The sequence below is a fragment of the Manis javanica genome, chromosome 12 (genome assembly GCF_040802235.1).
Source record: "Manis javanica isolate MJ-LG chromosome 12, MJ_LKY, whole genome shotgun sequence".
Lineage (NCBI taxonomy): Eukaryota > Metazoa > Chordata > Mammalia > Pholidota > Manidae > Manis > Manis javanica.
In genome coordinates, this window is record NC_133167.1 from 105,696,284 (window position 1) to 105,710,806 (window position 14,523).

Sequence of the window (14,523 nt, forward strand, 5' to 3'; positions counted from 1 at the left end):
CCCGTAAGGGCCGTGCAACGTCAGCTTGTTGACCAGTTCCCAAAAGTTGTTTTTGTATGTTATCCTGCTGTTTCTATTTTTAGTTGAGAGAGATGTTCTCCTGCAGTTTTTTTGTGCTCGGAATGGAAATAGCAGTCCTTTCTTGTGTACATGAATGGAATGTTATTATAAATAAAAGAAGACATTGCTTTACACAGCCAGGATTTCTTTAGCTTTTCTCACTGATCCATATCTTTCTGGTTAATCTTTTCTTGTTGTTCTTCTGCTTGATTAATACCCTTTACTATTTCCTTAATTGTGGGTTTCTTGCTGATGAATTATCTGTATGTGGCTTTACTGAAAATGCCTTTGAGCTTTTTCTCTTTGTTTTAATTTTAGGCAATTTCACCACAATGTGCTTAGGGATTGATTCTCTTCACAGCACTTCTTGAATCTACAGCTTTTGAATTGCCCCCATTCTGGAAGGTTCTTAGCCATTGTCAATCTTCCCTTGCTCTCGTCTCACATCTGTCGCTTACTAAAATGTCCGTCAGACCAGGTTCTAACTACAGGTTTTAACAACAGCTTCCCATACATTTCTTTTTTTTAATTCATTGTACTTTTATTATTCACTTTTTGTTCATGCTTCCTTCTTTTTCCTGGTCTTGTTGAGGTGTGATTGGAAAGACTGCATCTGTTAAGGTTGTAAAACATGGTATTTTTAAGGTGTAAAATGTGGTAAGTTAATATCTATCTCTATATATACACTGTTGAAATGACTACCAAAATCAAGTTAATTAACACGTTTCCTCACATAGTTAGCATCTGGGTGTGAAAACACGTAAGAAACTCTTAGCAAAGTTCAAGTATACCATATTCTTATTAACTGTAAGCACCAAGCTGTACATTAGATCTGCAGAACTTAACTTACTTTATAGCTGGACATTTGTACATTTGACCAACATCTCGTTCCCTTCACCCACAAGCCCCTGGAACAAGTCACTGCTCTGCTCTCTGGTTCTGTGAGTTTGTTTTCACAGAGAAGTGAAATCATACAGTATTTGTCTTTCTGTGTCTGGCTTATTTGCTAAGCATAATGTCCTGCAGGTACACCCATGTTATTGCAGATGGCAGGATTTCCTTCTCACATGTTCTTAAACCATTTATTCCATAGATTCCTTTTATCAATCTGCATATTTTCCATTAATATACTCTCCAGTTCCTTAGTCCTCTTTGTCTATACCCAACATGCTGCTAACAATGTTCCTGTTGTATTCTGAAACTTGATTAATGAATTTGTCAGTTATAGAATTACCATTTGATTCCTTTTAACAGATGGTAGTTCTCTGCTGAAAGAACTTTTCTTGTCTTTGTGTACAATTTAATCATTTTATTTTAATGTCTTGTCTAATAAAATTAGACATAATAGCATACTCTCTGGTTGCATTTCTGTTACCTATTTTCCTCTGGGCTTTTAGTCACATCACCTTGTTTCCTCCAGTGCTTGGTAATTCTGATTGAGTGATAGACATTTATACAAAAAAATTATACAGAAACAATATAAGACTATATATAATAGTCCTCCCAATAATATTTACTTCTGCATCTGGAATGAAATAGTTAAATTATCATTCTTGGATTAATATAATCCAGTCAATGCATTTAAAATGATATGACTTTGGTTTTTTATTGCGTGTGAGGACTAGGGTAGTCTGGTTTTTCATTCCTCTTAAAATCCTGCTTCTAAGATTTATCGCTTCAGAGAGTCCAATCAAACAATTGGAACTTTCACACACCTCCCCGTTCACGGTAAGCCAAATTCTATCTCCTAGAGGCTGACAAAATCCATGCATAGCTTCTCATTATCTTGCTACCTTTCTCAAAAATACACAGTTCTAGGTGCAGAGTTGCCCTAAATGCTGGGTCACAAATACTAGTTTTCTTCCTTTTCAGATTTTAGCCTTGTTATTTCTCTACTGATCCATACAAATTTAAACTGTTCTCAGTAAAAACTGGCCCATGTTAGCTTGTATGCCATTACTGTAAGTAAAAGGGCATTCTCTTTTATTGGTTTTCTTCCATTTTTATTTTAATTCAAGACACACACATACATTGAGTAATGTAATTTTTATATGGTAGGTTTTGTTGAAGTAACTAGAATAATCTGTCTTACTACAACCCAATTTACAATTTGAAACATGATTTAAGATATTCCTTAAGTTATGGAATTTTATTACAAAAGGATATATGGTGCCTTGGCTTTATTTTACACATTAAAAAAAAACAAAAAACGAACAAACCAGATTCAGTATGAAGTCATTTTCCTAATAGGAACATCGCCAAATCCATATGGAGAAGCAAACCCCTACCTGATTACCAAATCTATGCTTTAACTTCAGTGACAATTTATTCTATTGTTTTTCTATCTGAATAATTTTATCCCATTCATTCAAATACAGACCTATCATTGCCTTAGGAGGCTGGGGGTGGGGCGTTGGTGCAGAGGGTAGGCATAGCTATATTTTTGTAAGCCTTTGCAAATTTTTGCTAAAGAGGAAAATATATATGAAGTATTATATAATATTCAATGATGACATCATCTATCCAATTTGTGATTCTATAAATACATGCTCTATAAACCAAAATGACTCAGTGAAAGCTTGATGGCAGTTAAGTAGTAAGCTTTTGAAAAAATATCTTTATTACCTTTGATGATTAAAATGGTTCTACTTCATTTACAACTTTTTTTTTTAACAGTTTGAATTTCTGGCACATCTCATGTTTCTCTATGAACAGAGAAGCATAAAAAGTGATACCATATTCAAAGGTAATTCTCTTCTGTTTTCGATAAGTGTAAAGTACCTGTAATTCAGGATTTAACATTTCATTTGCATCTCTGTACTTACGCTATTTAGAGTTCCAGGTTTATTTTTAAATAGCCTTTTTTTTTTAAAACTTTATCTTGTTTTCTTCCATTTGTTAGATTCTGTGAACAAACAATCTTGAAACTAGATTGGATCAATACATTTCTGAAGGAGCTAACTCTTGGTAGTTAAAATAATTAAAGCTTTAGTCTTCTAAGATAAAGAATTCTGTAATGCAAACAATGACAGTTTCACCTTATAAAAAAAGATTGAACTGTAGTAATTATTTTAGATTTAGTAACATAAAATCCTGACAGAATTCTTGGCCAAACAGCACAAGCTATAATTCTAGTATATGCTGGCCTTGTTCTGGTCAGATCATAAACACCAAGCGATCTATCAAAAGCAATGTGAAATTCAACTTTTTCCCCCTCTATGAGCATCACTCACTCTTTTATAAACTTCTTTTGAATTTAATTATACATATTTTCCAATGTCTAAGAAAAAGACACTCAAGTCCAATTATTTTCATCCTTACATTTCTGTTGATAGCTTTCAGCCCATGTAGTATTGACTGTGTTCGTTTAGTGTTAATAAAACTCTACAAATGGATTTGGAGTAGGTGAGAAAAAGTAATATCTTCTTTATATAAATTATGAAGGAACTTCCTCCTTAGGAAATTTTATTGTTATCATTGTATTAATTTTAGGAAGTCATTCTTTGGTATATTGTCGAGAGCCTTGTATTATAGATGGTTACATTCATCATCATGCAATACTACATTAATACACTACTATCTTTCTGGTTATAATAATATGCCCTAAGGAAACTGAAGATTCACATTTGTGGTTCCATTCTTTTCATTTAGAACCGTTTACACCAGTGGCAGTCCTCTTTTCCTTTGCTTTAAAGCTGTACCATCCTTGGGGCATCATTTTCCATGAAGGTCTCCTGACTTACGGGCATTAGGATGACTTGGGCCTTGATAAAATCTCATGTCACATTGCATATTTGTTGGGTCTTCTGCAATTAAAATTATCTTTTGGTAGAATGGTCCTTCATAAAAATATGTCCAGTGTTTGTCTTCTGGAGGTAGTTTTTTATTTTCCTGCTTATACGATCTTCTGTTTAGATGTAACACAATTTTAGGACATAAGAAATGAGTAATTATTATGATAAAATTTGGACACAAGCACATAGATTAAGTCCTCAAAATACTCTGTGATTCTCTAAAGCAAGTTAGTGTCCCAGTATGTCTCGGTGTAAAGTCAATGTTGATGCTGATGGACTAGCATAATGTTTAGATTTAGTGCCATAATCCAAAAGTTACTGTAAATACATTAGATATATTGAGGTTTACTAAAAAAATTAAGGAAGTTCTGATTTTTTTCATTAGTGCTTTTGAAACACACTTAATTGAATATTTTGGTGTATCAGTTAAATAATTTAGAATTGTCATTGGGAATGTTAGACTCTTTAATGTATCACGTAAGTCACATATGAATCATGGAGTTGTGCCAGAGGTATTCCAGCGTACAACACAAGAGACTCAGATGAGGAAAATTGTGTTTTAAGTAATACTGGTGACTAGGAACTAAATAGCCTAAAATGGTGTGTGTTCATCTTAAAAGTATTTAAATAATAAAGAAATGAAGGCAGCTAATGCAGTGAGGAATTCTGACTTAGAATTACATATAATTTTGAAGAAACATTAACAAATTTGTTATGAGTAAGACATTACTTATGTGTATTTAATGTTGTATAGGGATATGCAGGTTTTTCATGGAATCAAAATAAAATCAATTTGATTAAAACTACTGATAATCTTTACCCTTCTAAATGAGTCTATATAAATACATGTGCTATTTTTCAAATTTCGTATGATTTAAAAGCTTGTACTTTATACTACTTTTGATATTACTAGTAATTTTAATTTGAATTTACTAGCAATTCTTTATGAAAAATACTTCGTGATTACTAGTAATGTTACAGATAATTGTTTATAGCTTTGCTAATAGTGTAAAAGCTTTATATCTTTTAGAAAATTCAACTGCTGGCATAATACTATTAAAATAAACTTGGATATTTGCTGACAGTAATATAAGAACTATATTCTCTCAGGGTATTTGGCAGTACCATTTATATGTGAGAATATTGGCTTTCTTGGTATATAAGAAGTATATGATTTATTTAACATTGGTGGTGTCCGTGCTTTTCATGAGCGAATTTTATGAAAAATAAACATGCAGTTGGTGCCAAATTCATTAATAAATAGAACCCACTGGGCTACAAATATGCCACCTGCATTATATACTTTAATGCCCTGGAGGTACACATTACTGTGAAATGGATTTAGTGCTTTGTGATGAAAGTAACTTATTCATATTCAAATTTAAAACCAATTACTGTTTACAGACAAAATAAAACATGAGAAATCTTTGATTAATAAGTCACTTGTGTATAGATACAGGATCTGTCATCAGTATAAGAAGAAATTCGATTTAAAAAATTTTCCCAGTCTGTATTTATAGTAGGTGTTAATTTTTTCAACCACATACACTTGTTTCTCTAACCCATTACATATTTTTAACTAATTTTTGAGTTTATTCATTCCTTGAGATGAGAATCTACACTATATTACATAATGTAATATAATGTGATATAATGTAAATATATAAAAGTTGATTAGATTTGTACCATTCCAGTTTATTTTGGACAAAATTTGTGTCTTCAACCCTATGCTAGATATTCCTGACTGTAAAAACCACATTCAAAGTAGTGAGAGCACATGTGTAGTACAGGCAAAGAACAGAACTTGAGTTACTTGAGTTCTGTTATTTCTTTGAATGCCAGGGGGAATGAGGCCAGTTTAGCAAAGTTGCGAGATACAAGGCCATAAACAAAACTCAATTTTATTTCTTGTTACAATACAATTAATTGCATTTGAAAATTAAAATCCAATATTGTTTGCAATTACATCAAAAGACATAATTATAAATTAAAATGTCTCAGATTTATATGTTGAGCTCTAACATCAATAAGAGAAACTAAACAATATCTAAATAAATAGATAGCTACATTCATGAATTGAAAGACTTGATACTGTTAGCATGTCAATCTCCCAAAATTCATCTAGAAATTCACTGTGATCCCAATAAAAATCCCAGCATGATTCTAGTAAATCTTGTCAATTGATATAAAATACATACAGAAGAGCAATGGACCAAAGTTTTGAAAAAATTATAAAACCAAGGATTCACACTAGAGTTCAAAATTTACATTTAAGCAACAATAATCAATAGAGTGGGATATTATCAGAATAAACATAAGCATAAATTACAGTGAAATAGTCCTATGCATGTAGTCAATTGCTTTTTGACAAAGGTGCAAAGGTAATTCAATAGCACAGGGTAGTATTTTAAACAAACTGTACTAGAGGAACGGAAAACCACAGGCACCATATTTTAAAAAATCAATGAAAAATAAATACTGGTGTAAATTTAAAGGCAAACATGTAAACATTTTAAAGAAAACACTGGAAAAATATTTATAATGTGGTTGAGAAAGAATTCTTAGGATACAGCAGATGAAACCTAAAATTTCTAAAAATGAGATATTGCACTTGACATAAAATTTTTACATAAAAGGAAATTGTCTCTTCAGTCAGATGTTATGAAAATAACAACACATATTTCCAAGACTCTCATATCTATTGTCTATTGCTGTACACTCGGGAGAATATATCTGCAAAAGCATGTCTCTAAAGGACTTGTGTCCAGTATTTATGCAGGACTCTTATACTCAATCATAAGAAAAAAAGAGACAAGAGGGGGGACACGTCTGTGACTATAGCGTTTTGCATAGTTTAGAACTTTAGAAGATGCAGTTATACAGGTCCAAAAATATTAATTCAACAAGGATGGGGAAATGCAACTAAAAGTCAAAGAAAAGCCAGAAATGAACCTTAGCTGTGTCTCACATGACTACCACGATCACTCAGAATGATAGAAAACGAATAAAGAAAATACAGGTAATTTAGAAAACATAAATGGCTATATATCCTTTGATTAAAAACAAACATACAAACAAAAATCCCTGTCAACTCATCTTGTAGGAGTGCAGTGTGTGTGCGTACATATGGATAATGGTTAGCATCAACCTTAAATAAAACAAATGGTAATTTAATTAAACAAAGATGAGTCTTCAAGCATAGCAGAGCGAAGTGCAGTGCAGGACAGGCGCGCTGTGGCGAGACAAAAAAGGCGGCTAGCTTTTCCCGGCTAGTGGGAGGCAGCCGGGGAGGGGTGTTTCGGACACAGTTCCCGGGAGGAGGGCAGCAGTCCGGGGCCCCGGCGGCCTCCCACGGCTGCAGGTGTGGGCAGGTCGCTGCCTCTCGGGCAGGAGGAGACGGTCCTTCCCCCGGAGGGATGCGTAGGTGAGGGCAGGGTTACTGCGTACCAGGGCTCCTCTGGCAGCTTCCCGACTTGCTGGTCACGGTGACAATTCTGAAAACACACGGTTTATTGTCAGGAGACTGAAAAAACAAAAATATTTTGAAGATTGATATTGTTGGGAGGCAGCTTTTTATGCTGTAAAAGGGGAAATACTAAGAGAGGGAGGGTGGTGCGAAGAAGGCCAACCTGCAATGTTGGGTAGGAATGAGACGGATCAGGGTGAAGTGATGAGTTTATATATTAAAATTTTATATGCTGAAATTATGTAAAATAAAAATGGACTATGTCTTAATTGTAAATATAATTATGCATACTTAATACAATTTTAGTACGTATATAATTGATTGTGTGTGTGTGTGTGTGTGTGTGTGTGTGTGTGTGTGTGTGTGTGGCTGTGTCACGAAATGATGTTTTTTTTGCTAGTCCTTTCCATTTAAATGGCCTGGAAGCAAAGACACTCCAGTAACAAAGTACACCCAGCTCACACCCCTGGGCCCTAACAAGCAGTCCCCAGTAAGAATGATGAAGGCTCTGGGGAAATGACTATTTCCAGCACTGAAATAGGGTAAGTAGAAATGAGTCTGGATATGCCAGAAAGTAAGCAAGTGTTTTTGTTTTAAAGTGTGTCAAAAGTGGTGCAGAGCCATTTTGAATAGCCTTCCCTGTGCCAATGTAGTGCAACCCAAAGATGAAAGCAAAATGATAGTAATGACCCAGCAGCCCAGGGAACGTTCCAAACTGTTTGCCCATCAGATAATAAACAAGGAAAGGATCAAGACGAGGAGGAAACCAAATTCCTTTCTTCCAGCAGAACTCCAGTAAGCACAGGGGGAATAATAAGGTCAGCAAATGACCACTACACAACTTTCAAAAAAAAAAAAAGAAAAAGAAAAAGATTTGGTTCAGAAAAGAATCTTACAAGTTTTTTAAAGTTATTGTTTGAAAGGCTGAAAGAGAATAGAATACTTACATAAAAATGTCACATCATTTCTCCCCAATTAGCAATTACACAAAATTACAAGGGAAAAAACTTGGTGGACAATGTCTAATCAAATTATTGGTGTTAACATCACCAATGATAGGACACCCTGACAGAAAGGTCCTTTTTGTATGATACACTGCTTCACTGTTTCATATTCGTATTCGTTAAATTACGTAGCTTTTTCTCTTAAAGTAATTTATCAGCATGACCTTCGAGGCTTAAGAAAGTCTGAGGGTAAACACTTAGGGCTGTTAGTCAAAGGCTTTTGCATTGTTTAGGGTAAGAGAAGTCATTTTCTATCTTACTGCACACATTTGAAAACATATGTAACAGTGGGCAAAGTCGAGGGAAGCTGATAGAATGGGAACACATAAATGTCTATTTATAACATTTTTATTATATCAAATATTTGCCTTTTTTCACTTGTAATATCTTTTCAGTATATTAAAAATCAAACTCTGAGAAACTTTCTTTTTCATTCTTTATGATTCGCCATTATTTTTAGATTTAAAAAAATTAAGACTATTTTTTAAAGATCAGTTTAACACTCACAGAAAAATTGAGGAGAATGGTACAAGATTTTTTGCATACCCTCTGCCCCGACAGGTTCACAGCCTCCACCGTTATAAAGCTGCCCCATCAGAGTGGTGACTGGGCACAACTAGTGATCCTCCCTGGACGCCTCATAACCGCGTAAGGGCCATGGCTTACACTGCGGCTCAGTCTCGGGTGTTCGATCCGTAGTTAGTTTGGCTGTGTGTTTAGTCTAAGGCAGATCTGTCCATCAGTGCTGGCCATGAATCAAAGCCACTCATTCCCCGGGGAGGCAGGTGGACAGTGCTGCTGCAGTGGCCGGGGTGGGCTCAACACGGACCACATTCTCCCTTCGGGGTCAGAAACACCTTCTGCACGGGCCCAAGACTTGATTTACTTAGCATGAGTTGCAACTTTATTTTTTTAATTTTATTGTAGTTGACATGCAATATTAATTTCAAATGTACAACATAGTGATTCAATATCTATCTATATATATATGAGTGCCTACGAGGGTAAATCTAGTTACCATCGGTCACCACACAAAGTTGGCACATTATTAACTGTGTAACTGACCTATGCTCTGCACTGACTCCCCATGTCTTACTGAGTTTACGACTGGAAGTCGGCACCTTTAAACTCCTTTCCCTGTTTTACCCATCCCTCCCTCTTCCTCCTCTCTGGCGACTACTGGGCTGCGGTGTGCATCTATGGCTATTTCTGTTTTGTCGTTTTGTATGTTTCATTCTTTAGATTCCACATAAAAGTGAAATCATACGATATTTTTTTGAGAACTTTCATTTCTTAATTAATGGGAAAATTTTGGGGTAAATAATACATGCTTCTGCATTAGTAAGTTGGCTAATACATAAAAAGAAAAATTTTTGCAAATAATTATTTAGTAAACGTAGGGATTTCAATAGAGTGTTGGGTAACTGTGGATAATTTTCTTTCATATTAGTCCAGAAATTAACACCTGGTAGTTGAAGTGAGGTGCAACCAATCTGGAGTCAGAAATTTTATCAATGAACTTTTCTACACTATGACATTAAAACCCACTGATTGGTTTAACATTTTAAATATATCTTTGTGCATAATATTCATAGAATTATTCTTTTAAAAATTGAAAATGTGTCAGTTTCCTTTATGTATTCAAATTTTAGCACATTTCATTATGAAAAATTTTTAAATTCACATCTGTTAGTACAAACACCAATTTCATTAGAAAAATTTAATTGTGCTTTTTGAATTATAATTGATATATTAATTTAAGGTGTATAAGTTAATGAGTCAATATTTTTACACATTGTGAAATGATCACCACGATTGTCTAGCCACTTCGTTCACCACACGCGGTTACCGACTATATTCCCTGTGCTGTGGGTCACCTCCCTGTGACACTCTGATAGAAACGGGAAGTTTGTACCTTTCACCTAGTTCACCGATACTCCCACGCTCGCCCTCTGACAACCACTGGTTTGTTCTCTCTATCTGTGAAGTGGTTTCCGTTTTGTTTGTTCAATTGTTTTCTATTTTAGATTCTACATATAAGAAGTGAAATTATATGGTATTTGTATTTCTCTGACATGTTTAACTTGGCGTAATACATTTAGTCCACTTAAGTCATCAGAAATGGCAAGATACTGTTCTTTTTTTGTGGCTGAGTAATGCTCCCGTGTGTATGTATCATTTTTACCTATTTATTCAATAATGGAAACTCAGGCTGCCTCTGTGTCTTGGCTGTTGTAAATAATGCTGCAGTGAACATAATGGTGCAATGTATGTTTTTGAATTGCTGTTTTTGTTTTCTTTGGATAAATACCTAAAATTGGAATTCCTGGATTGTATGGTAGTTATATTTTTAATTTTTCTAAATTCCATTTTTAATACCGCTTTAATGGTATTTGGGACTCAGTTTGATTCACTATTTCCGTGTGGCTGCCTGCACCTGCATTCCCAACAACGATGTACACTAGGGCTCCCTTTCCTCCACATCCTCTCCAGGGCTCGTTGTTCCTTGTGTTTGATACTAGCCATCCTAACAGGTGTGATATCTCACTGTGGCTTTGATCTGTGTTTCCCTGATGACCAGTGACGCTGAGCATCTTTTCATGTCTGCATGTCTTCTTTAGAAAAATATCTAATCAGGCCCTTTGCCCATTTTTTAAATTGGGTTTTGTTTTTTATTAATGAGTTGTGTGAGTTCTTTACATATTTTGGGTATCAACGCCTTATTGGATGTATCACTTGCTATTCTGTTGATGGTGCCCTCTGTACAGAAGCTTTAGTCTGACGTATTCCCAGTTGTTTTAGTTGGTTTTCTTTGCCTGACAAGACAGATCTCAAAACTCCTGCTCTGAAGGTCCACGACTTTACTGCCTGTATTCATTTAGGAGTTTTATGGTTTCAGGTTTTCCATTTAAGGCTTCAACCCATTTTGAGTTTATTTTTGTGTATGGTGAAATGCTGTTTACTTCTTCCCCAGTTGTCATACAGAATAAAAATTACTCAGTAGTCAAGACTTCATAAAATTCATGATTTTTATTACTTTATTAAAAACAGTAAGTGAAATTGCAATTCATTATTATCATCAGTATTACGGTATATTATTTTCACTATGCCGTGAATTTGTAAGAAGCTGTGAAGGGTCCCATGGCTATGAGTATGGTTTGGTGATGTGTTTGTTCTGGGGGTGCAAGCAGCAGATATCAACAAGGACAAAAGGCAAATAGTATCTTATTGTTATGAAATAGTAGTAATACTGTCCTAGTCTTTAGATAAATGTAGTTACCTACAGAAACATTCAGTAGATGCTGTAAGGACAAGAAGCAGGAAAGTGGCAGAGTTAGTATTGAAAACCTGCACCTAAATCCTTAAAGCCCAGATTTCTAGAGAACAGTTTTATGAACCTGGCAGAATAGTTACATGAGCCTGTCTGCACAGTTTTGTATTACAATAAGTTGTCCTATTTTTTTCCTTCTCTAAATTATTTCCCTAAAATTATTCACAACTAAGCATTGTATCTGAACCCACAGATTGAAAAGACACATGGAATTGTCATATTTGTAAATTTTTGTTAATGTGAAAAACAAAAACTACAAAAAAAGTAAAAAAAATTTATCCTTCATTTGTGTGAATTTGAACAAATAGATTAGCATCTTTGAATATCTGCTTATATTACTGATATTAAAGAATTGTAGAGATTATAAGACATTATAGAGTTTCCTTAATCACAATAGTAAGCAGAGTAGTAGTAAATATTCTTTTGATATTCTATACATATCAAAATCATGCTTTTTATTTCCATGGTTTTTATATACTTTCCTCTGCAATGAATTTCAATAGATGTCATTTTGTAAATTAATATTTAAAAGTTATTATTAATCTGCGGTATGTTAATTTATGGAACTAAGTTTGATTCATTTATCTGTACTTCCTAAGAATCTTCTTTTTTTTTTCCTTTTTTAAACAGACTGGCCAAACTTCCTTTATGACTATTTGGTGGGTGTCATTCCACTATGACACATAGATTTAACTGATAAATATAATATACTTAATATTAGGATTAATTGTAATCATTATAAAGACTTGTCAACTTTATGATTGAACAACATTTAGAAGGCACATCAGATAAAACAAGATTTACAGAAATACAATAATTGCATTTGAAATGTATGTATATATGTACTTTGTGTATCGATATTGGAAAATCTACCTTTAAAAGTGAGAATTGTGCTAGGGTTATTCTGCTGTACATTACAACGTTGAAAAGAAAAAATTATCAGAGTCCAACCACTAATAGTGATATCTGTGTATCTCTTTCTATGAGTGTGACATAGAGATTCATATGTATAGAATATTCTGAATAAAATACTCTGAGGTGAATATGTGAGAGTAACTTCAAGTGTTGCTTTCCTTTTTCCCCACTCTTCTCTGTTAGTCCTACTGTAGGACATAAAGCTTAGGAGAAATGTGAACTTTTTGTGTAACTGTGTATCTCTGTCTATGTGTATATTTAAAAACATTACTGTCATAAAGGCATAGACAGATATTTCAGTAGTGGTGATTGTCAGGATAAATGATTTTCTTTTTAAAAGAAGGGATTCTCTTTTCCAAGTTGTTTTTTCAATCAACCAACTTGCAATTAACACAGCAGCAGGACGAAGTAGCTCAAGGCTCTTTTTAACCAGATGCTTAAACCTCTAAAGTGAGCTGCAGTGCTAGACTTCATTTTGTAGGTGGAGTCTGGGTTAATTGCTACTAATTAGTAGCTTGATTACCATATTTAAAAAATCACAATGCTGGTATTTTATATATGAATCTGGGAATATGTTAAAAGACTGCTGGCAGCAGGGGAATATGTGACTAGACTGGTAGTTTTAGTTGTAACTTCCAGCTCATGGACTGACTGTTGTTGTTCTGACTGCACCCATCCCATCAGTACTGGAGAAAACTATACAAATGTGTAAAGTTTCATATAGCCATTCTTACTGCAACTATACCTATCAAATAATAGGAGTAGCTTGTTTTCTGAGGGTGTATTACTTATATTTTTGGATATGTCCAAAGTAATAATCAACATGACTTTCTTTGTTTTTTTTTATTATTATTTTTTTTGAGAGGGCATCTCTCATAGTTATTGATCAAATGGTTAACAACAATAAAATTCTCTATAGAGGACTCAATGCACAATCATTAATCAACCCCAAGCCTAATTCTCAACAGTCTCCAATCTTCTGAAGCATAACGAACAAATTCTTACATAGTGAATAATTTCTTAGATGGTGAACAGTGCAAGGGCAGTCATCATAGAAACTTTTGGTTTTGATCACGCATCATGAACTATAAACAATCAGGTCAGATATGAATATTCGTTTGATTTTTATACTTGATTTACATGTGATTTTTATACTTGATTTATATGTGAATCCCACATTTCTCCCTTACTATTATTATTATTATTTTTAATAAAATGCTGAAGTGGTAGGTAAATGCAAGATAAAGGTAGAAAACATAGTTTAGTGTTGTAAGAGGGCAAATGTAGATGATCAGGTGTGTGCCTATGGACTAAGTATTAATCCAAGCTAGACAAGGGCAGCAAAACATCCACGGATGCAGAAGATTTCTCTCAAAACGGGGGTGGGTGGGGGGGGCGGTGAGGTTCTAAGCCTCACCACTGTTGATCCTCAATTTCTCACCTGATGGCCCCCCTGTGACTATGCCTGTCTTAGGTTGTTCCTCCCTTGAGGAATCTTACCCGTCTCTGGCTAACCAGTCATCTTCCGGGGCCATACAGGGAGATGTAAAGTTGGTAAGTGAGAGAGAAGCCATATTGTTTGAAAAGGTTAGCTTTTTACTTCTTTGCAGATTTATGCCCTGTGGCTTCTATGCCCAGCACTTGTCTCGAGGTATCTTTTCACTTGGAAGAATTATGATACTTGGTAATTTCGATATGAGGCACGAATTCTACTTAAGGGTTGTAATTAGGAAGGAAGAAGAAAAGCTATAGAAGTAGCAGGTGGAAGAAAACATGGGAAGATTATTTCTTTGACATATCTTCTTGTAGAGTAACATAAGCATGTATAGGTTTTTAACTACTAATTAACTTGTGTGCACTCATTAACATAATAGGAATACAGCTACATAACAAAGGCAGACCTACAATTACCAGCCATCTCCAGTGAATCCAAGAAAACCAGTTAGGCCCCCT

General features: G+C 34.5%; 1 protein-coding gene and 1 long non-coding RNA gene across 7 annotated transcripts in view; one reads left to right on the forward strand and one right to left on the reverse strand.

The window, feature by feature from the left end:
• The window catches only part of LOC108390737 (uncharacterized), a 118,545-nt gene that overhangs the window by 48,198 nt on the left and 55,824 nt on the right, over positions 1-14,523 (forward strand). The window lies entirely within an intron of this gene.
• NEIL3 (nei like DNA glycosylase 3) overlaps positions 5,738-14,523 on the reverse strand; it is a 750,694-nt gene continuing 741,908 nt past the window's right edge. For all 5 annotated transcript variants that reach the window (XR_012124054.1, XR_012124056.1, XR_012124055.1 and 2 more), the window contains one exon: positions 5,738-7,348. The gene's annotated coding sequence lies outside the window, so the exon portion shown is untranslated. The remainder of the gene's footprint in view (positions 7,349-14,523) is intronic.